The sequence below is a fragment of the Anas acuta genome, chromosome 1 (assembly GCF_963932015.1).
Source record: "Anas acuta chromosome 1, bAnaAcu1.1, whole genome shotgun sequence".
Taxonomy (NCBI): Eukaryota; Metazoa; Chordata; class Aves; order Anseriformes; family Anatidae; genus Anas; species Anas acuta.
In genome coordinates, this window is record NC_088979.1 from 128,282,104 (window position 1) to 128,303,199 (window position 21,096).

At 39.5% G+C, this 21,096-nt stretch overlaps 1 protein-coding gene across 8 annotated transcripts in view; it reads left to right on the forward strand.

Moving 5' to 3' along the window:
• SOX5 (SRY-box transcription factor 5) overlaps positions 1-21,096 on the forward strand; it is a 644,424-nt gene that overhangs the window by 148,657 nt on the left and 474,671 nt on the right. For all 8 annotated transcript variants that reach the window (XM_068655012.1, XM_068655050.1, XM_068655039.1 and 5 more), the window contains one exon: positions 9,381-9,467. The gene's annotated coding sequence lies outside the window, so the exon portion shown is untranslated. The remainder of the gene's footprint in view (positions 1-9,380; positions 9,468-21,096) is intronic.

Here is a 21,096-nt window from a genome sequence, read left to right on the forward strand (position 1 = left end):
CAAATGTTACTTTGCCTTTTATTACAGAGCTGCTTGGGCTGACTGGCTGTACGCAGCATGGTTACTGAAGTAAGAAATACTGCTTTGCATTCAAGAAAGCAGATTTTCATGGTTGCATCTGAACTAAAAAACAACAACAAAAAAAAAAACAGCTGAAATAAGCCAAACTGTAACAAAATTATCAATGATACCAATTTTCAAAAATAATTCATATTAAACTACTATAATACAAGTTTGGGGGATGTAAAATATAGCCATATGTGGAGATTCTAGTCTGCCTGTTGTATTGGTGATAATATACTGTGAGGGGGGATGAGGATTTGTTTCTTTGCCAGTTTTAATAGAGGCAAGGTAACTAATTTGATTCTGGACACTCTCATCATGAGTTGCTTGAAGGTGTTCAAATTTGCTTATGAAATAGTCCCTTCTGAGCTAAGGAGATGGAAATGAGACACTAAAAGGCTTTCTTGAAGTGCTTCCATGTTTCTCAGCTCAGAACATCACATTTGATATTAATATTAGGTACTGAGGCAAAGTCATCAGGTAGGAAAGGGAGGAAATGTAGAAATAGTCATTTTCTTATGTGTTTCCTCAGGATGCTATTTTGAGGCTTTAAAAAAAAAATTCATGCTTTGCTGATGAGGTTGCTGTAAACCAGGGAAGTGGCAGATGTAATTTAAGTCCCAGGGCCCTGCCCTAGAAGAGGTCCAATACTGGCAGCATACATATTGCTTATATGAAAGCAAACAGATGGATACATTTGGTCAGTTCTGCTGGGTTCATATGGAAACCTTCAGAATTTTTCCTACTGTTTTGAGTGGAATGCTTAAATCTGTTATCTGCTAAGAGTCTCTAGTTGCCCACGGTGGGTGCTTTTGTAGCTTTGAAAAAGGAGCATTTCCTTACTGAGGATGTCTTTGGATCAGATATGTTTATTTGAGTGATGAAAGTTGTCCCTCCCCACCAATTTCCTCCCCCCCCCCCCGGCCATGCTCCAGGACCAATTCAGCAACTGCTGAGGGAGTGAGCTGGATTTTTCTCAGCTTCTGTGGCATGAGAACTGTCAGCTGAGTCTTAATCATGGAGTTATTACTGGTGGTGAAAATGCAGAAGAGAGAAGAAATCCAGCTTGCTTTTCAGATGCTAGATTGATTGCAGAGACGAGTTTTGGTTATTGTTAGCAGGGGGGAGAGGAAGAAGGAGATGGGGAAAACAAAAACATCATATTTTCTTTAATTAAGAAAAACACTAATTTTCTGATACTAATTCATGCTAAATTCCTGTTGACAGTTTTTGATGTCTCCCAATTCAAAACAACTGAAAGCAATCAAGTGAAGGGAGAAGAATGGAGAATCAAAGAGGAGGAGCGTAGCTGTGTTAAAAGAATGCAGCTTGAAGCATTAATACTTAGTCTGGATGGGGAGAAAGGTGGGATTTATTAGCAATGCCTGGGACTTTTATTTGAGAGTACTCATAGGTTACTATGTGTGCACACATGTAATGATCTAATATATTATCTGTTGCATGAAGAAAAAATTGAGGTGTGACTCACTCTAAAAGCCAATCATACAGATATGCCACCCTCTGTATTATCATCACCTGACCTTTTTTCAAGTGTATAGCATGTAAAAAAAAAATTATATATATATATATAAACATATATAAAAATGACAATGCTATCAATTACAGTTCTGTGAAGTATTAAAGATCTTAAAGAAAATAATTCTTGCATTTGGAATCATGTAAGAAATAGGATACTTTTATCAGAAAGTTTTTAGCTTTAAAGCTTTCCAGGAAGACTGTAAATAAAACAGAGAGAAAAATGAAATCCCTGATATTAAAAGCATGCTTCTGTGAAGATTGCAGTTGTGAGTGCTTCTTTCATTCTTTTTTTTCTTTTTTTTTTTTTCAATTAGACAATTTAGACATTAGAGGCAAAAATTTTCTTATTGCAAATGGGACTTCGAAAAGAAGAGTAGAAGCTGAGCTTGCTCAGAGAGACAAAGAGGGCTTGAATTTGACAAAAATAATTTCTTCTCTATACCCATCTTATCCTCCTGAGCTACATGCTTCTCACAGAAACAACTCCACCCACTGGTGCAGAAAATGGCCATCTCTTGTTATCTTCTCTGGCGGTTTTGTTCTGATAATGCTGGGTTTGGGGATTAACATGAGTAGCCCTATCAGAGTTTTAGATATGGTACCAGTACAGAAAGATCCATCTATACAATTTAAAATACACCTGTTAACAGAGATTTAACATCCATTTCATTCTCTACTATTCATCATATTCACACATGGGATATGCATTAACAGACTGAGCTACATCTTTTCATTTCTATTCTGTAGCAGCATCTCTATGCAGTAATATTTTATGTAGTAATAATTTTCTTCCTATTACAGATTTTCTAACTATGTTAATGGCAGTAGACTGGCCACAGAGACATCCGTGAGAACTACCTTTGCAGTGACATTTAAACAATTTAGTTGATCTTGCTTTAGCATACCTGATCATGCCTTTTTTTACTCTGTTGTCGACCTTAGGAGAACTTTGTATGTAATGATGGGTCTTTCAATCACATTTAACTTTATGAAAAGATATGCAAATTTCTGTGATGTGTTATTTGTGAAGTCTTTGGGATGTGCAGCGTGTACATGTTCAGTTGGATACCCCTCGACTGCGTGGGCATATTTGAGTAGCAGCTGCACAGCAGCTCCAAGGCTGGTGGCTGAGTGCGGCCGTGTCTTAGCTAGGGTTGCTGTCTTTTAAGGGTATGAAGTTGTTGGTATGTACTTGGCATACCCAAAGCAAGAGGTGCTATCAATAAGCATTTTTTATGTATGCTAATGAAAAAAAAAAAAAAAAAAAAAGAGCAGAAAAAGGTTGGTAGTATGAGAGGAGTTCTATATATATCAGTTTACCATGCTGTAATAATTATCAATTGTTAGTTAGAGAAACCAAAAAATGTGGATTTCTGGCTGAAATTTGCTGCTGGTGTAAGAGTGCTGTTGGCTAAAAGCCTAATATGATGACTTTTGCTTTGAGAGGATGTATTTCATCATGTACTTGATGTAGTTTTTTCCATACTTGAGCATATGCAAGAATGCTTGTTCTTGGGATGAGAATGGTTAAAAACCAACCACTAGTACTACAGTTGCTCTGACATGTATCAGCTTCTATCAGAATCAGAAGTCCTAGTGTAAAGAGTTATTTTTTACTAAAAGATAAACCCACATGTTTTAAGCATGTATTTTTCCATAAACATTTGCAGAATAACGTGCAACTTTGCCTGCTTTATTTAATGGCTCTCTTTACTTCTCAATCCTGTTCATGAAAAACAGAGTCACTGCCTCAGAAAGTGGTGTAAAAAGAAAACCGGTTGCTTCAGTGGGTCAAGCAGCTGGCCTTAGTGTGTGTTTGCACACAATGTGGTGTTACTGAATAACTGAACTGGATTCTTTGTCCACATGTAATAGCCTGTCTACAAACAATAATAATCATGGTACATATCATGCTCAGTTCTCTAAAGCACTGGAGATTCTCTGTTGAAGGGGAAAATTCAAAGCAATCATCAGTTATCCTAAAATTGTCAGTTTTGGTTTCCATGTTCATACCAATTTTAGTGTCTGGTTCTGATTTTTCCATTATTCTGCATCTTATATACAGCTATGGTTTGCTGTCTGAAATGAGTAGTCCAAGGATAAGACAAGGGAAAACCACACTTTCTGTCCTAGGGGTAAAAGGAATTATATGTAGCTCAACTTTCTCAAGTGACAACATTCATTAGGCTGCTACTATAGACATTTGTATGTAGGCACAGATAAGTTGATATTTTCTGGGCACTTCAGTAATAAAATCCTCTATCAACATAGGGTGTTAAGCTTTTTTAAGCTTTTTTTTTTTTTCTTCGCTTGTCACTTTCAAAAAAAAAAACTTGGATAGAAGTGTGAAACCACAAAGCTAAACCAAGTCCATTCTGACTTTCTTCAGACATACTTTTTCTTTTGCCTCCTTCCCTTGGATACGTGTGTGGGTCCTGCTTAATGTTCTGCTCAACCTACCACGTTGTGTGCGGTCCCATCTGGTGTCTGTAGTAATAGCAGCCTGACTGTTGCAGAGTGAAGGGTACCTTAGCCATCTTTAAATCAAAAGGAAAAGAAATAAAATACAGAGTTGAAGCTATGAGTGTGGGCAGGGAAGAGGTAGCCCTTCCTATTGATTTTTATTTGCTATTTTTTTCTCATATGATATTTTAGTCTTGCTTTTTTGGTTTAGTTTTTATTTGTTTGGGCAAGTTTCTTGCCATTTACCTTTGCATTTGCATCTCCTATTGATTGGCAATTTTTAAACTGTTTATTGTGCTCTTTTGTTTAGCTGTTCAAGAGCTAAAACAAAAGCCACCAGGCCCTGTGAGGGATACATTTGCATGCGGCGAGCGTTGCCCGAGGAAAAAGTAATTGCTAATGCATATTTATGTGGCACAAATTTGCCATTTGTTTATGCATAAAATTATCAATAGTGCAGGGCGGCCCAGCCGTAGAAAATGGTGACCTTTTTAGCTTAATAAATAGAAATCAGCTGTTATTGTGAAGAGATCAGCCATTTATTCTGTGTTGAGGGACACTGTCAGGAAAATGTAGATTGGTGCCGGCAATATCATTAAATGGAGGGCCAGTGACCCTTTCGGTATAGTCTATTATACTTTATCTAATAGGCGATAAATGACTCTGGTTGGCAAATAGATTTAAAAAAAAAAACACACCAACAAAAAACCCACAACCCCTCCAGACCTTTCTCATTCCTCAGCCTTATGACCAGGTAGTAGATACTGATGAGGTAATCTTGCACAAGCCTGCTGGTGGTATTTTTCTATCAGAAAAGTGACTTGATAATACAACCCAACCCCCCAAACCCACTCTGTTTAAACCTGTTTTGATTGTTTGGGGTTGGACCGGGTAAAATGGCCAAAGCCAGCATGTGATTCTCCCTAGTCCATGCCCCAACAAGCAATACTCTGGAAGGCCCAATCATTAATCTTATTTTGGCTCCTGAAATGAGAGCTCATCATCTGGAAGTAGAAGGTAGGGTTGTTTCTGCAGATGGCAGGTTTTCAAAAACAGGGATTTTTTTCCTCATCTTTGTTCTGTTTTTAAAGAGCGGATAAGAATTTGTGAGATTCTCAAGACAGACTGAAGACACTGAAGACATCATAGGCAGAACAGTCTTGATGCTTCTCCACTAATTCACCTCAACCTGAATAGGCAGGCTTAAGACTTGAAGAGTCTCAAAACTAACAGCCGTAAGCCTCAGGAAGTTCATGTGAAAATGAAAGTATCTGCTGAAAACCCCACGTTTCTGTTTCTCTCTCATTCTGTTCTGCATAGTGCGCTGCACCGTGCATAACTGGAAGCAGCTTTATCCACCCCTCAGGTGAAATATGGAGAGATGTGAGTCACAGTAATTGTAAATTGTTGTGGTTTTGGTGCATGATGGACTGGGCATTCAGTTTCTATCCCCAGGAACTATCCAGTAGATGTTTGTGCTAGCAGTATTTTACTTCTGAAAGGCAATGTTAGATGACGATGAGATAACTGGGCTGTCTTTGTGGGTAAGGCTAGGTGATACGAAATCCCACCCGTTACTGCAGTGGGACTGCTCACCTTCAGGAGCTGGAGACGGGCCTCTGCCCACCCCTCTCCCTTGGGCTTACAGAACATCCCAACGTTGTTCTGTGCTGGGGAAGGGCAGATAAGAGGCATCTTGAGACTTCGCTCTGTTTGCTTCCTAAAAACCTGCCACAAGCTGATGTCATCCTTCCAGAAAAGCCACCACAATGATGGCACTGAGTGGCATCTTCCTGGCAGCCTCAGTGAAGTGGCAAAGGAGTGAATGGGATGAAGAAACCTGCCAGCTGCATCAGTGGAAACCTCTGGGAGACAGGGCTGTGTGGGGCTGATGGTGTGGAGGTTGTGGTCAGAGGCAGGACTTTTGTCCTGGAGGCTGTGTCACTCTCATTTTCACTGCTCTCAAAGCTCAGGAAGAGTTTTTGTTGTTGTTGTTTTGCTGTTGTTTGTTTTTAATAATAAAAACTAGTGATACCTCATATGGATCATAAAACATAGTATAGGATATATGAGGATGTAATACAGAACACTATAATAATGTGGTAAAAGGCTTTGTTAAGAATATGCGCTACTGTTCAAGACTTCATACCAATGTTTCCTTGTGTATCAGGACAGTTGTTTTGTGTTTCTCTCTGCACTTAATTCCTGTGCACAGAGTTCTCACCTCTTTCTGGAATGCTGCCCTTTTCATCCCAAATCATGGGCTCCAAACCATGTTGCAGTATAAAAAATATTAAAAAGAGGAAAAAAAAAAAAGTACTGTACGACATGTTATGGAAATGGAGGGAAGGTGAAAGAAAAGCTAATGAATTTGCTTGGGTGCATCCTATGAAATCACAGATAAGGTCATGGATAAGGTGCAATGAAATTTAGTTACAGAGTAGGATCTAGTTTGTGGTTTGTTTGTTTGTTTTTCTGGTTCCATCACTCCTCTCACAACCATAACCAAGAACCAAAGTTTCTGAAATCTTTTTAAGCATTTGGGGATTGCCTTATATTTTCATTAATAACAGCTAAAATTATATGGTATTTTTACCTTTACATACATATTTTTAACCTCACTTAAAGCTTTGCTTATTCCAAGTATTTTTTTTCCAAAGGCTCCTTTCTCATTACAGATAGCCCCAGCTCTGCTCCTGAAGAAACTCTGTACATCAAACTCACAGCCAGTTACTAGCCTAAGTTTTACTTTTTCTTTTCAAACAGTCATTAAAAAAAAGACTTTTGAAGTATGCTATTTCACACCAAGTAGTAAGATTTATGTAGATAAAATTAACAAGTAGAATATTTTGAAGTGTATTTTATGGGAATAAATTGTGGGCCCACACTGTTGTAAATTAACCCAGCTCTACCTGAGATTCTAGCTCAGGATATTACTACTATTTTCACAGTTGTGGTGGTGGTGGTTGTTTTTATTCCCTGATTTTTTTTCATATCTGTAACTGATCAGGTGCTTCGGCCTACTTGGGGAAGAGACTGTGCTAAGTACAGGAAAACAGAAAACAAGGCTTCTTCAAAAATGTAAAAATATCTAGGTTTATGGAAAGTCACAACAGTTTTCTAAAGAAGAGTTGCTTGAGGGAGGAGATAGGTCAGAGACAAGACAAGGATGAGCAAGTATCAGTGATCAAAGTTTTTAGTCAAAGACACAAGAATGAGTAAAATGACTGTTACTTTTTCTTTGTAATTCTGCTTACATGAGGAAGACATGGGGCATCACTGCCTTGGTTCTAGGCTACTGGCAAAGACAAAAATATGTAGGGGAATATTTGTTTACTGTGAAGGGATACGGGTCTGGTCTTCCCATGATGTGTCATAATTGTCCCAGGATCTGATCTTAGGTAGGAATGGGTGGACTGAGGCTTGTTCCTTCTTCAGCTCTGGACATGTGTCAGTTGTATTAATAATGTGTTAGGGTAGGAAAATGAAGGACAAATTTTATGTTGTGCTAATTAGTTGATGAACATTTAATAAGATAACCAACCTGATGGAAGATTTAAGCAATTTATATTTTCTGGTTCTCTGGGATGTGGTTATCCAGGTAGTCTGGTAGGTCCTGCAGATCATTCCTTTTTAAGGAAATTTTGCTGGCTTTCCCTCACTGAAGACTGACTGTTTTCCCCCTTCTTTGACATGATTTACAGGAAAAGCCCATAGAGGTATTCATCTTGCTAAGAGCAAAATTTCATGTTTGAGTAAACTTCTGTGTAAAATATAGAGAACACATTTCTGCTTGCTCATTTGACTGCTGAAAAGCAAAGTAGGAAATGGAGGTTTGTCCTAACAAGGCTTGCCTGCATGCAGAGCTCAGTATTGAACCAAGAATGGCTGTCTTTTGAAACCTCACCCACCAAGCTGCTTTTGGTGCCTCTTGTTTTCCCTGGGTGCTGTCAGAGCCGTAGGGCTGGCAAAATAGTTGCATCCAGTTAAACCAGTAGAGAAAGTGATTGGTTTTATGTGTTGAGGTTACTTACTGCAGAATTTGGTTGTGGGTTTTGGGGTGTGTTCTGTGTTGATGAATGAATATAAATGCTTGTTTTCTATTCCAAATGAACTATTTTGGTTAGACTAGATTGATATTAATCAAAAAGCGTAATGCAGCTTAGGGATGCAAAACCTGTCCACCACTGGCCACCTGAGATGGTGTGGGCTTTGGCTTGCATGAACTTGACACATCAGGGTCTCAAGGATGATCACAGACTCATGCAACTTTTTTCACGTGATCCAGTTAAATAATGGTAGTATGAATATTTTGTGTCCAAACCACTGCTCTGATGTACACATGGGAATCATGTAAAGCCTATTTTCCCTATTTTACAACTAGGTAAACTGAGGCACAGTACTGGGAAGCCTATGGCTAGGCAGGGCCACGTGGGTCAACCAGCCCCGCTGCACTCCTTCATGCAACTATGTCATGGGACTCTGCTCACATGTGCCTCAAAACATCTCCCTCCTCTGCAGCAGGTCTGTGTCCTCTCTCCCCTTCAACAATTTGGGAATAAAACAGCAGCAGCCCCAACTACAGCAAGAGCCTGGGGTGCATCACACTTGTGAACCATGCAGGATGGGGTGGGGTTTGGGAAGTCACGCTGTCCAGCTTTAGTTGTTGAAGTTTAGGGCTTGCTGTCTCAGTGGGGGGAGATGCCTCCCCAAAACTCAGGTGCCACTTGGAGACTCTGGAGGCAGGGGTCTAAGTCACAGGGCAAGTGCATGATAACCTCTAGTCACAGGGTAACAGCTGAAAGCAGAGCCAGATGCAGAAGGCTGCTTGCTCCCGGTCCCGTCCTTGCACCACTAACCATGCTAAGCAGTCTAACCACACAAGCACGTTGTACTGGTAGATACTGTTGTACTGTGATAGAAGAAACAGAATCGATGAGGGTAGGTTAGCTGTTTAAACACTCACGAGAAATAGGAGTATGCAGTACTATCTTTCTTCTGGTTTGAGCTTCATATTGATTTATCATGATAAGAGGTGCCACTTTAGTTCTAATAATGTCTATTTTTCTTTTCTTTTCTTTTTTTTTTTTTTTCTTTTGCTATTACATATTTCTATGGCAGCTTTTACATGTGATATATTTTGGGTCACACATTAATTTACACCAGCCTCTGTTCTGCAAAAAAGAGTTCATGAACTAAACGAAAAGCGATGGGGAGGGGGATGTCTAGCAGAGCCCAGGGTTTTGTTTCATGTTTTGGATGCATTTTCTTTTTAAAATAAAATTGTTGATATGCATTTGCTTTTATTTTTCCAGCCTTCCTCTTGCTGATGACCGGGTTCCTGTTTGATCCTGTTTACAAGCTTCCAAAGATTGAAAATAACCCCAACTCCTCTGCATTGGGTAGGAAAACAAAACCATATAAAGACACACTGCAATTACTCTGGAGGGCTAGCAATATGGAAGAGTGTGGTGTGAAGGAAGAGCTTGTGGAGAAAAAGGAGAAGGTTACTAGGTTACCACAAAAGACATTAGTGTACACAATTTTTCTCACCCACTCTTTTGGGCTGGGGAGGAGGGGGAGGAGTGGGCAGATCAGCAAGTAAAAAAGGATATTCTTCAGGATGTGTGTTTCCCATGTAGATGTTTTAAGCTTATCTGTACTGTGTTACTCATTCAAGCAGTTTTGCAGTTCTATTTCAATGTATTCAAAACCTCCCAAGATATAATTTTGAAAGATTGGCCAGGGGAAGGGAGGTGTTTTTTGTTTGTTTGTTTTCTTTAGAAATTTACTGGCAAGATAAAGAATTTTTCCCTGAATTATTATAAATTTATAGATATACATGCAATATTTTATTAGTATTGATGTGTAAGTAGACATATCCTAAGTAATAAATTTTTACAAGCACTTTATAAAATGAAATACTTTACAGTTAAGGAGAGTGGGTGGAGGGAGAGCAATTCAGTTAAATGTTGTTTTGGGCCTGACAGGAGACTCAGCTATAGGTAATTCCACAGTTAGTGCATCGCGTTGATCCCATAGTAGTCCATGCTTAACCTGGCTGCCATGAATAATAAATATTTGCAGAATTATGGATTCAAAGATAAGTACCTTCTTCAGGTGTTTTTGTTTTGATTGCTATTGTTCTTTATCTTCCTATTGTGAACTTCGGGAAGAGTGGAACATGTCAAATGCTTCCGAGTGCCAGGAGATTACCCTGAGGTTAGGTTTTACCTAGCTTGACCAGGTTCCTCTCAGTCATGAATTCTGATATAATTTGAGCCTTTCCAGAAGGGAAGTGGAAAACACTACCACATCAGACATATACAAATACGCAGACAAATTCAGCCACAGTGACAGATAGCACTTATGTCTGGTCTTCATGGGTGGAGGTAAAAGAAAAGGTATGGAGGGCGGCAGGTAGCCATGACCAGTTTCACTGAGAGCTTAGGGCCAACTCTCAAGACGAAACCCTGGGCCAGCTTCTGGATTTCATTATGATTTTGTCCCCATGCAGGCAATTATTCCATGGTTCTTGTCAGGAGAAGACTTCTAATCAAGTCTGAATGCAGGGTTATGAGATTAACTGATAATATATTGATGTAAATCAGCTTTTTCTGCTTTGTAGTGATGCTTCAGACACATATCAGATGACAGTCTAAGTCAAGGTATTTTAAAGTGATTGATTTAGATACAAAAAGTTTTATGATTCACTTTTCTCTTTTCTAACTGTCAGAAGTCAGCTGTGACGTTCTTGTATTTCTTCCTCTTCTAAATAAGCTTATCAAAGAAGAAATCACTAATTTACCAACCAGTGCTTAGTAATCAAGGAAGTGAAACTTCTACTTTAGAGAAAGATGAAATTCTTTGCTGAGTTGCTGAATGATTTTAAATAATATAAGCTTTCCATGTTGTACTGGGCAACTGACTTTTTTTTAAGGCTTTCATTCTGAGAGGGGTCACCGGCCTTTGAGGATGAGCCACTTTGTTGACAAATCTGTCCTCTAAACTGAATGGCATTAATTAGAACTTGATGCTGTAGATTCTTACTTTTTAATGTGGGTGGTGGTATCAACAAAAAAATTATAATGAATTTGATTGAAGATGATTTTAAAAGGTCTGCCACCTGTAGATGAAAATGTGCATTACTACACATGATAATTATCAAGACTGAAGGCCATGACATGATCTGTTGACCTCTTGAAATCAAAACACTTACTGTAAAGAAAAAAGGGCACAGATTTCTCTGGCTATGTTAATATAGGATGTCTGTATATTCAACTATATCAGTACACTGTCATATATCTAGGGTAAAAGATAATTTGGATTATCTGTTAGACCCAAGTTTTCTGCCTTCTGCTCTGCAGGCTTGTAAATCTCTCACTAATTTTGTATGTTTTGAGATTTTTTATTATTATTTTTTTAATCTAATGAAATTGCTAAAAATATTCAGGTGTCTGAGACAGCAGCAAAATGTCTCTAAGCCACCCTACAAAAATAAATGAGTTTTGTGTGTGCAGGATGAAAAAGAATGTGTACAGAAACAGATTTAAGCTTCAGGCTTTCTACAGGGGCATTTGCAGTAAGGGATGGAAGAAATAACCCAGCAACTATCATTGTAAAAATTATGAAAAGCATTTTGATGGTCTTTTTTAAAGTCAGTTCTCTAAACGGGGGCCAAAGCAAAAGCCTGAAAGGCAACTCGTAGCTTGCTGTTAACAACCTAAGCCCATCGCTGCTATTTGCAGTTGAGAATGAGTGCTTCTGCATGCAGTAATGGTGAGAAAAACTAAAGGGAAATAAAGGATGCGAATGAAAGATTTTCTGTTTTCGTATGAGTACTTGGAACACCAAGCAAGCAAGGAAGCAGCAATTTTAGCTAAGCTTAATGTAATAGAAGACCATTGCACCCAAACTGTCTCAGCAGAACTTCCTGCATAATTAGATTGTAAATCTTCTCAACTGAGGAAGTTTTGCCCAGGGTCAGATTGTCTAAGTAATAATCCATTCTACATAAATTAGAAGATTTGAACTGCTGGGATACCTTATTACATTAGTTTGCTTTTTTTTATTATTATTATTATTATTATTATTATTCCTAATATAACTAAGGAGAACAAAAGCAACAATTCTTTTTCTTTTCTCTTTTTAATTATGTTACATCTCTTTAACTTTCGACTACCTCAGAAGGCCTTTCCTGTAGGTTTTTGGATTTTTCCTGAGCAATGATGAAGTTGCTGCCTAGGCAAATTAATACATTTTTAATATACTTTAGAAAGTGATAGCACAGAATCCTTTGGCTGCCGGATTCTGTGATATCACTTCCTCAGTGAAGCATTTAGTAAGAGATTCTGCTGCTCTTTACTTGTGCTGCAGTTTCTGTGATACTGAAGTTTTTACCTCACACTATGACTCCTTTGTTCTGCAAAGAATAGAATTGCCATCTTTGGGGTAAGAATTAATGGACGTTAATTTACTAACAGCTAGTTTACAGCAAACAAGCTCCTAAGTTTTTAATTCAATTATTTTCTTTGAGAAAAGGAAGATTGTGGGTACTGGACTTGTATATGCAACTATAAGTAAAAGTGACAGGGGCTAAATCCTGAGGTTGTTATGCAGGCAAAAGTTGCCATTGGGATATCGGTATTTGACCTGCACAAAGAAAACAGTGTTTAGTGTAACACCAATTAATGTGTAGGGACTTGTGCTTGTTTTTTTGTTCTACGCCTGACTTTCACTAAAAAACGGAAGACTAGCCAGCTTTTCAGGACAGCATATGCTTATTTTTGCAGGAAAAATAATTTACTGTAGATCTAGAAGGTTTTTTAATCATATTTAAAGCCATATATAAGAAGCAGGCATATTGCAGCTTTTGGTCTAGACTCTCATGGTGTGTGTGTATACTCCACCATTGCTAAAAACTAGGGAGAGGGGATGTAGAGGGACTTGTTGGAAGTGCTCACGATGCTGTGAGGTTCAGGCTGCTGGGGCTATTTTGGGCTTGTGCCAACTCCACAGTCCCTGTTAGGTGCATGCACAAGATCTAGACTCACACAATGATAGTAACTGGTAGCAGGATTGCAAAGTCAGCTTGATCCAGGTTTGTGGTGATTTTTTTTTTGTCAGATGTGCAAGTGTTGAGGCAGTTGAGAGATGAAGTAAAAGCTGTATGACAAAAAGGTTGGCTTCTGTTCTTAATGATGTTTTTAAATATCCATCTCTTGGTACTGAAAATTCATGTGTAACATTATGGTAATTTTTTTGGAAAGAGAAAAAGGAAGCTGTCTGGAGTGGGGGAGGTAAGAATTCTCTATTTCCCATTTACTTCCTGTGTTCAAGGATAGAAAGTCAGAAATTGAATGGATAATTCTTGGATTTGAAAATACATTAATATTTTTCCTGGTCCTTGTTCTGTCTGCCCTGCTGACCACAGAGTCACCGGTCAGTTTACTCTGCAGTGCACTGGCAGCTGAAGGCAAAGCCTAAATTTTGATGGGGACAGCAACCACTCTCAAAGGTCCTGGAAACAAAGATACTTCCAGTCTCAAGGATGTGTGGTCACTCTTCTCTCAACTGCTGTGCAAGGAACTGATTTCAGCATGCTTTTTTTATTCTTACCTGTCACTGTGAGACCCTAATGGCTGTGGAAAAGGACTACCACTGTAAAAGACACAAGGCAAAGAAATTGAGGATCTTTAAAAGGCCTTTGAAACTGGTATTTCAGGAAAACACCAAAACAATTCAGGTGCCCTTGGAAAATGTAAGAGTAATGGAAATCAGGAGATAAGTGGAAGTCAAAAATAATGTTTTAAAATCCAGACTTGCTCTCATTACTGTCATTATAATCCTTATAAAATTACTCTCATATGCTTAAATTGTTCATTTTTATTATTATTATTTATTTAACAGCAAGTAGCAGTGTCTTTTTTCAGGAACTCCAGAAATAAAGAAAAGTCAGAAATCAGACCTCCAGACTACTTTTGAGGCAGAAATAATCCAACCATTATTTCTAGTGTAAAAGGTTTGTGAATAGCATCATTTGCCTAGAAGCTGTTTTCCAACCTAATAACTCCCAGAATAATGACCTAAAACTGTTTCCAAGAGGATTAAGGCCCATATAACTATTAGGAAGTATAAGTTTTTGAAAAAGCTTATTTCTGATTGGCTGAGAGATGAGTTCTGATTTAGGCTAAAGCTGCTTGCTTAGGAGAATCAGTTTCAATCTCTCTGAAGTCGAAAGTGTTGTAGTAATCCTCTGGAGAAGGATTGTCAGAAGGTTTTATATATAAATATATATATAAGTAGATGTATATATAGATGTTACTTATGGCTATAGTGACCTCAAAGATGGTCACTTAGCTGTGTTTTTAACCCATTTAAGAGGATGTTTTAATATTTGGCTTTAACTTGACTTGGAAAAAAAAAAAAAGCATTCAAAATGGGCTGAGAACACAGCTGGACACTTAGCATGTTGGTTAATCATCATCTGAACACTCTTCATTGCAGAGACTGGAACAGAAATTAAATCTCTGCTGGTATTGCTGTGTCTATTTTCTTAAGGTTGCACACACTTATGTACCTTACTCTTGTTAATTGCTTTTTTAGTTAGTGTGACCCGGAGAGAGGAGAAAAGGTGGGCTCAGAATGACTTGGGAATATCTGCAGCACAGAGGTCAGGCATTAACAGTTAGAAGAATGGATAGATTTGCAATTGAATCCATTTGGTGAAAGTGCAACTCAGGGAGCAGCTCTTCAAATCTGCAAAGCTTCCCAACCGTGCATCAAAATGCTGGTGACAGAAGTTGGCGGCAGAAAGCACGTGAATTCACACTGACATGGATGTTAACCACCTCTTGTTCCTCAACTTTTTGAAATAATCGGAGCTAATGCTGTAGCTTCTGGCAGAATCCCCAGACTGTTTCAGCAGATCTCACTGAAGACCTGAAATCACCAGCAAGTTCAGCCAGCTTTCTCCTAGGGTGCCTTCACTGACCACAGTCAGGATTGCTTTATATATGTCCCATGTATCCCAAGACCACAGTCATGTAAGGTGAGAATAAACATCTGGCATTAGCAAAGCAAAACAAAATTGTTTTAGTTACATAAGGAACTGCTATCACCAGTCATTTGGGAATTTGTAATAATATACTCACATTGTATTAAATCTGGCCTTTGGGTAAGTTTGGCCTTGTGTGCAATGTAAAGGTGATTTATCAGACCTTTTTACCAATAACGTAACAGTAAAATATGGCTGTCAACTGAGTATTTATTAAAAAAAAAAAAAAAGGTTTTGAGGGACACTGAAATTATCATTTAAAATGCAGAAGGGATTTAATCAGTGTTGGTACTTAGCATACAGCTGAACTGGGCCCTGTTCAGAAAAACTCTGATAATTTTTGCGTTGGTTGATCATAACCACAATAGAGAAAGGCAAAGAAGTGTTTGCTGATCAGATCTATGGCCAAATTCTTATTTCTGATGCAGGATGCACAGTGCCAAAAATCTGATGCATATGCTTATGAAAGGTTTTTCTGGTTCTATATGCACTATAAATATATTCCACATGGCTTTATACAAAGCTCTCTGTTATTTCAGTAAATCAGAAGCTACTAAGCCAAATCCAAAGAAGGTGAAGCTCTGAATAAAATCCTTTAACATCTTATGATTTTGAAACTCTCATTTAGAACATGTTTGCTTCATTAATTTGTGGCTTTGGTCTCAGTTGGGTAAGCATTGAAAAGACGAGCAAAATTTAATGGCAAAATCTTTTCATAAAGTTGTCTTGTAGTTAGGCTAGCAGACAAGGAGAAGTTTCCTGTTTGTTTTCAGTATTCTTGGTTTCAGTTTTAAACCAGGCATATATAGCTTTTGTTAAAATAAATTGTTTAAGGAATACTGTTGCTGAAGATGTTTTCTGATGTGATCAAGTTTGGAAAAACAGCTTGTCTAGCATGAATACAAGTCTTTTCTGGGTTTTCACAGGAAAAATCTGTGCTCCCTCCATTCCCAGCTGTGGGTCTAAGAGCATGATTCATGATTACAGTTTTCTCTCCCTAAGGCTGCAGACAGGTCTGTCCAGTGGCCTTGTAGCTCCTCAGAATCTCTCCAGGCAGCACTGCAATGAAATCTGGCTGTCGTCTAGCTGTTTTACCTTTTTGATGTAAGAACTTTGAATTCCACCATTTGAATTTAGAAATACTAGAAAAGAGTGGAAGTGGATTAGCTTCAGAGGAATAGAGCTTGGTAAACCTAAGCAGTAATCTAAGAGCAGAACTGCAGAGTGACTTCCCCACTGCAACAGGTTGTTCTTGGTCTCTTCAGGTTGCTCTTGTTCTCTCTTTTTTTTTTTTTTTTTCCTAGCAGCAGCTGGATGTTTCTAACATAAAGTGCAGCATAGTTGTCAAGCTTGGTGATACAAATGCGATATCATCCCATTCAGTTGCTCCATCCCTTGCACGTAGTCAGACTTGTGGTGTCTTACTGTATTTTTTCCACATACACAAGCTTATATTCTTTATAGCATTGCAAATCTGAGATAGTAAACAGTCTACTCCATGCCCTGCATCATCTTGCGCAGTAACTAAATAAATGCCAAGGGGAAGTCAGGTTGTGGTCGCAGCTTTTAGCAGTGTAACCACAGCGGTGATTTCTGGGTTTGAGAAGATTTTAGGACAGCCATATTGCACAGGGGTGTCAGGCAAGGGGGCAGTAACAGTGAAGCTTGGGCTCTCTAGTCTCACACCAAGGTTTCGGCAGGAGCAGTTGGAACAAGTGTTCTGCATCTTTTTGCTCAGGTAAAAGGGAGAAAAAACAAACAAACAAGAATACTGACATCCAGCAGATGCTCCTCAGTGAACCTCCATAAACTTGGTAGAAGGTGAAACACGTAGATGATTTTATAAGCGGCCCGATGCTTTGTGTGCCTTCCTTCTCACAGGTGGGTGCACGAGCTGAGGGTAACACCCTAACAACTGGGGGGTGCCATGTCCCTGCCTGGCTGCAGCACTTCAGGTGGGGTGCCCCAGATGGCAGCACCCGAAGGTACTGGCTGCTCCTGGGGCATCAGCTGCAGCCTTCAGAAGGGGGAGAAAGACGGGACTCCAGCAACACGAAGTTGTGAGTCAGGAGAGCTGACGGCTTCCCATTTCTGCACCTTTGAAAGGGTTAAAGCTGAGGTGCTCTATTGTATTAATGATGGTTGTCTCTTCGCAGAGCCCATTGGGCTCTTTCAGGGGCCTCTCAAAACAATGAGTGCAGTGAGGCTGTTCTGTCTAATTACTCCAAGACAGGGATGCTAAAGAGGAATTAATGACAGTTGACAAGTGCAATTAATAATTATAGCAAAGCCGGGAGTCATGCAGCAGGCAGATGACAATAACAGGGTAACTGTACATGACAGCTTTCATCCGTTCCCCCCCAGCCCCCCCTCCACCCTTCTTCTTTCTTTTACCCGTTAATGTGAGCTGCTGTGTGCAGCCAGCCCGCTCCACGCACTGGCGAGGAAAGAGAAGGCGCTGAGATCTGGTCACTTAGGTTTGGACAATTTCTCACCTCCCCCGCAGTCCCTCCCTCTTAAAATAAATAATAAAAATATATTTTTAAAAAAAAATTACCAACAGTAAGTACCAACTTAGCGGCACAGGCTTCTGTTAGCTTTCATGGTCAGGTGTTGACAAGACTACTTAAAATTCATGTTGGGAGATTGGAAGGAGAAGGGGACAGGGAAAGGCAGCAGCAAGCTGGAGTTGAAGTGGGATTTCCATATCAAAGGCCAGGCCTTTGGCTCTGAATGGTAATTAAAGTACCCAGATTTCATCTCCTTGGTCAGCTCATGAAAAGGAAAAAAAAATTAGAGAGAGGATTTTTTCACTCCCTTTAGACTACAGTACAGCAAGCAGTAAATTAAATGAAAGTTGAGCTAAAAGGTGCCTAACGCTTCAATCTCTTGCATCTAATAGAATCTATGATGTTTTTAAAGCATTTATTCAGTTCACATCTTCATCTTGCTGTGATTATAAAGGATATCATGTCTGCTTACATTTATTGGGCACACATCTTGGCCTTCCCAGGGTTGTAAAAGGATTTCACTTTGCATTATGTTGCTGTTGTGTTATGGCCTTTCAGTTAATAATAATAAAAAAAAAAAGAAGGTTGGCAGGGAGGGAGAAAGAAAAACAGCACATTTCTGTGTAATTCCTAGCTGGTCATTGTAAGAACCACCAACACCGAGAACCAAATACATGCAAATTTAATGAGGCATGGGGAACCTAGTAATGAGATACAACAGCCTCTCACCTTGAGGTTGCTGGTTCAAACCTAGACCATAGCATTATTGAAAGCAGCCACAAACCAGCAGTCACATGGCAGTAAGTGTGCAATGTTTTGTCACCTTGGTCCATTTCCCAGTGGCTACGCAGTGATGAAATGAAAGCCCGACTTATATTTGCTGGTGGTCTGTCTTCAGGGAGGAGGATTGCATGAGCTCTGGATTTCCTGCCCTTTGCCTGGATCGTGTTCAAGTCAGAGTTTGGCAGTGACATGGGGCATCTAATCCTCACCTCCTCCTTGGTTCTTCTAGTTTCAGGTCTCTCAGAGATGCACCAAGGTCTCTGGATCTATTGGTTTTGCCTTTTGCAGGCAGCATGTGAACACCCAAAGCCTGAGAGTTTCATGAATGTCGCTGGTGTCCTGATTGGCCCTTCAGATTCTCTTCGGGTCTGGGCTTGCCAAGCAGTCTCCTGACACCTTGGACTCCTGCCTCTTACTGCACCTCAGTAAGCCCATGGTTGCACTGTCTTTGACCCAGAGGCAAAAAGCAGTTTAGCTCTTTTCACTTTTACTTTGTAGCTACATAAAACTGAGAGAATCCTTAAGTTTCAGAGCTGTGTGTGTACAACTACAGGTGACCAGCCTGGGGGCTAAGTCAGAGTCTGCTGCAACTCACTGGAAATACATCTGGCCCTGATGGATGCTGGATCAGTTTCCTGAATTGAAACCCTGAAGTCTAGATGTTTTGGCACATTTTTCTAAAGTTATATCGCCTATACAGTAAATGTGTGCCTTCTGATGTGACCATTTTGGTATGGCTCATTATAGATGTGGTCAGTGCTGGTAGTATTCTGTTTGTATTAGCATAGCTTCTGTGGTGGAAGGTATGAAAAGAGCTCTCTGAAACAAAACATGGAATGGTTAAGATCAAAATGTGAAAAGAGGGGGGTAGGGGGGGAGATTACTGTGGCTGTAACAAATAACAAGAACTTAAAAATGAGCCAGACTAAACGCTCACTGAGCACAAAACCACCCTGAACTCCATAGGTTTTCAAATCTAGACTTGTTTTCTAAATACTGAGGCTGTTTTCCTTCCTCTTCTCCTCTTTTGCTTCCTCTCTTCCTCTTTTCCTTTTCTTCCTCTCTAAGGCGCTCTCTCCTTTTTTCCCCCTCAGCTCAAGTGCATCATTTTCTGCTATTGTGTTTAAAAAACTCTGCTGCAGGGGCTCTGAAATGAATAAAAATGTAATCCTCAATGTGCCCATTGTGCACTCTCATTTGTTTTTGCTGTATTGATTTATCAGCAGAGGGAAATTACTCCCTGGAAGAGAGGATGCCAGTCAGAATGACATTTATTTCATAGTACAAGGAGGCTCTCCAGCGTGTTTCCATGTAACCCAGATATTGGAGCTGTAAAAGGGCTTGTAACAAGGTTTAGTGCTATGATTAGATCGTGTGGAGCACCTTGCTTTCATAACAACAGGCACTTGGCTGGAGCCAAGGCCTCAGGTTATGGTCAACTTTTTTGTCTTTTTTTCTTTGTTTTTTTTAATTCCTTTCTCCCTAACGCAGAGTACTTGGCTTGTACCCCCAAATACTTCTCTGTTCATAACTCAACCATGTGAACTTGAGAAATCTCATTTGGTATTTATAAAGGGTCTTGAGCTTTCATGTCACTGAGCTAAGAGGAGAAAAAAGATAAAGTATTTACTTATTAATCTTTTTATCTTTGTGCTTCCTTGCATTTCTGGTGAAATAACCCTATGATTTTAATTCACCAAAGCAAATCTTTTCGTCCAGTGATTGTAAGCTACAGTTGCTCAAGGCTAACAATTACCTGTAAAAATGAAGCATATTCTTTACCCCAAAATGCAATAGTTATACATTTTGCAAATAAAGATACGATTTGAGAGGCTGAATCCTGGCGGTGGGTTTGTGTGTGTCTGTTGTTGCTGGCTAGCTTGTGGTGAGGGCTTTGCTGTACTCAACTTGCATCCAGTGTCCATCAAACTTGGCAGTCCCTTTGCAACAGTATCCAGCATTGGGTGGTTCAAAGGGAGATCCCCAAACCCCAGAACAGGTCTTTCCCCATAGGACTGCTCTTTAGCAAATGGTTCATTCTTGGCGGCATTTTACTTACCTTTGGAGATTTTCTGTTAGGAGATGTTCTTAAAAGTCTTGACATGTATATGACTATTTAAGAACCTGGGCTTGGAAATAACCTTCTGTATTGTCAAACTCTCCCTCCTAGCATGGATATTGATGGCATATAACCTTCATTAATTTCCTCTAATTTATTGTCATCAATATGAAGTTGTTGCCAATTTCTGCCTGTCTTTTTAGCCCAGGTCATGAGCTCCAGTGGCATCGTGCAGCAGGGTGAAATGTGCCTCATAAGCTGGGGACTGCTCCTGCCCTGATTTGTGATGCTGGCAGGGAGCCTACCACTCCTGGCTAGTGCAGAAGCGCTTGGAAATAGGCAGTATGGGGTGCGGGAAGTTGTGTCTGTAGTGAAGATTGCTTGACACTTTCCATCCTAAAACTCTTTTGAGCTGTTTATGTCTTTGCCAAATGATTACAGCTTTGGCTGATATTTTCCATTTTGGGTGTTTGCCTCAGACATTTAAAAAAAAATTAAAAGAAATTTTCAGCCAAAATGGCTCAGCTGTTCCAAAGCTGAGAGAAAAATAAGTTGTTTTGCTTTTTATTAAGAGTATTCTTCCCACTGGCTTGATGGGAAGCCCAGCTCCCAAGTCGGAAGGC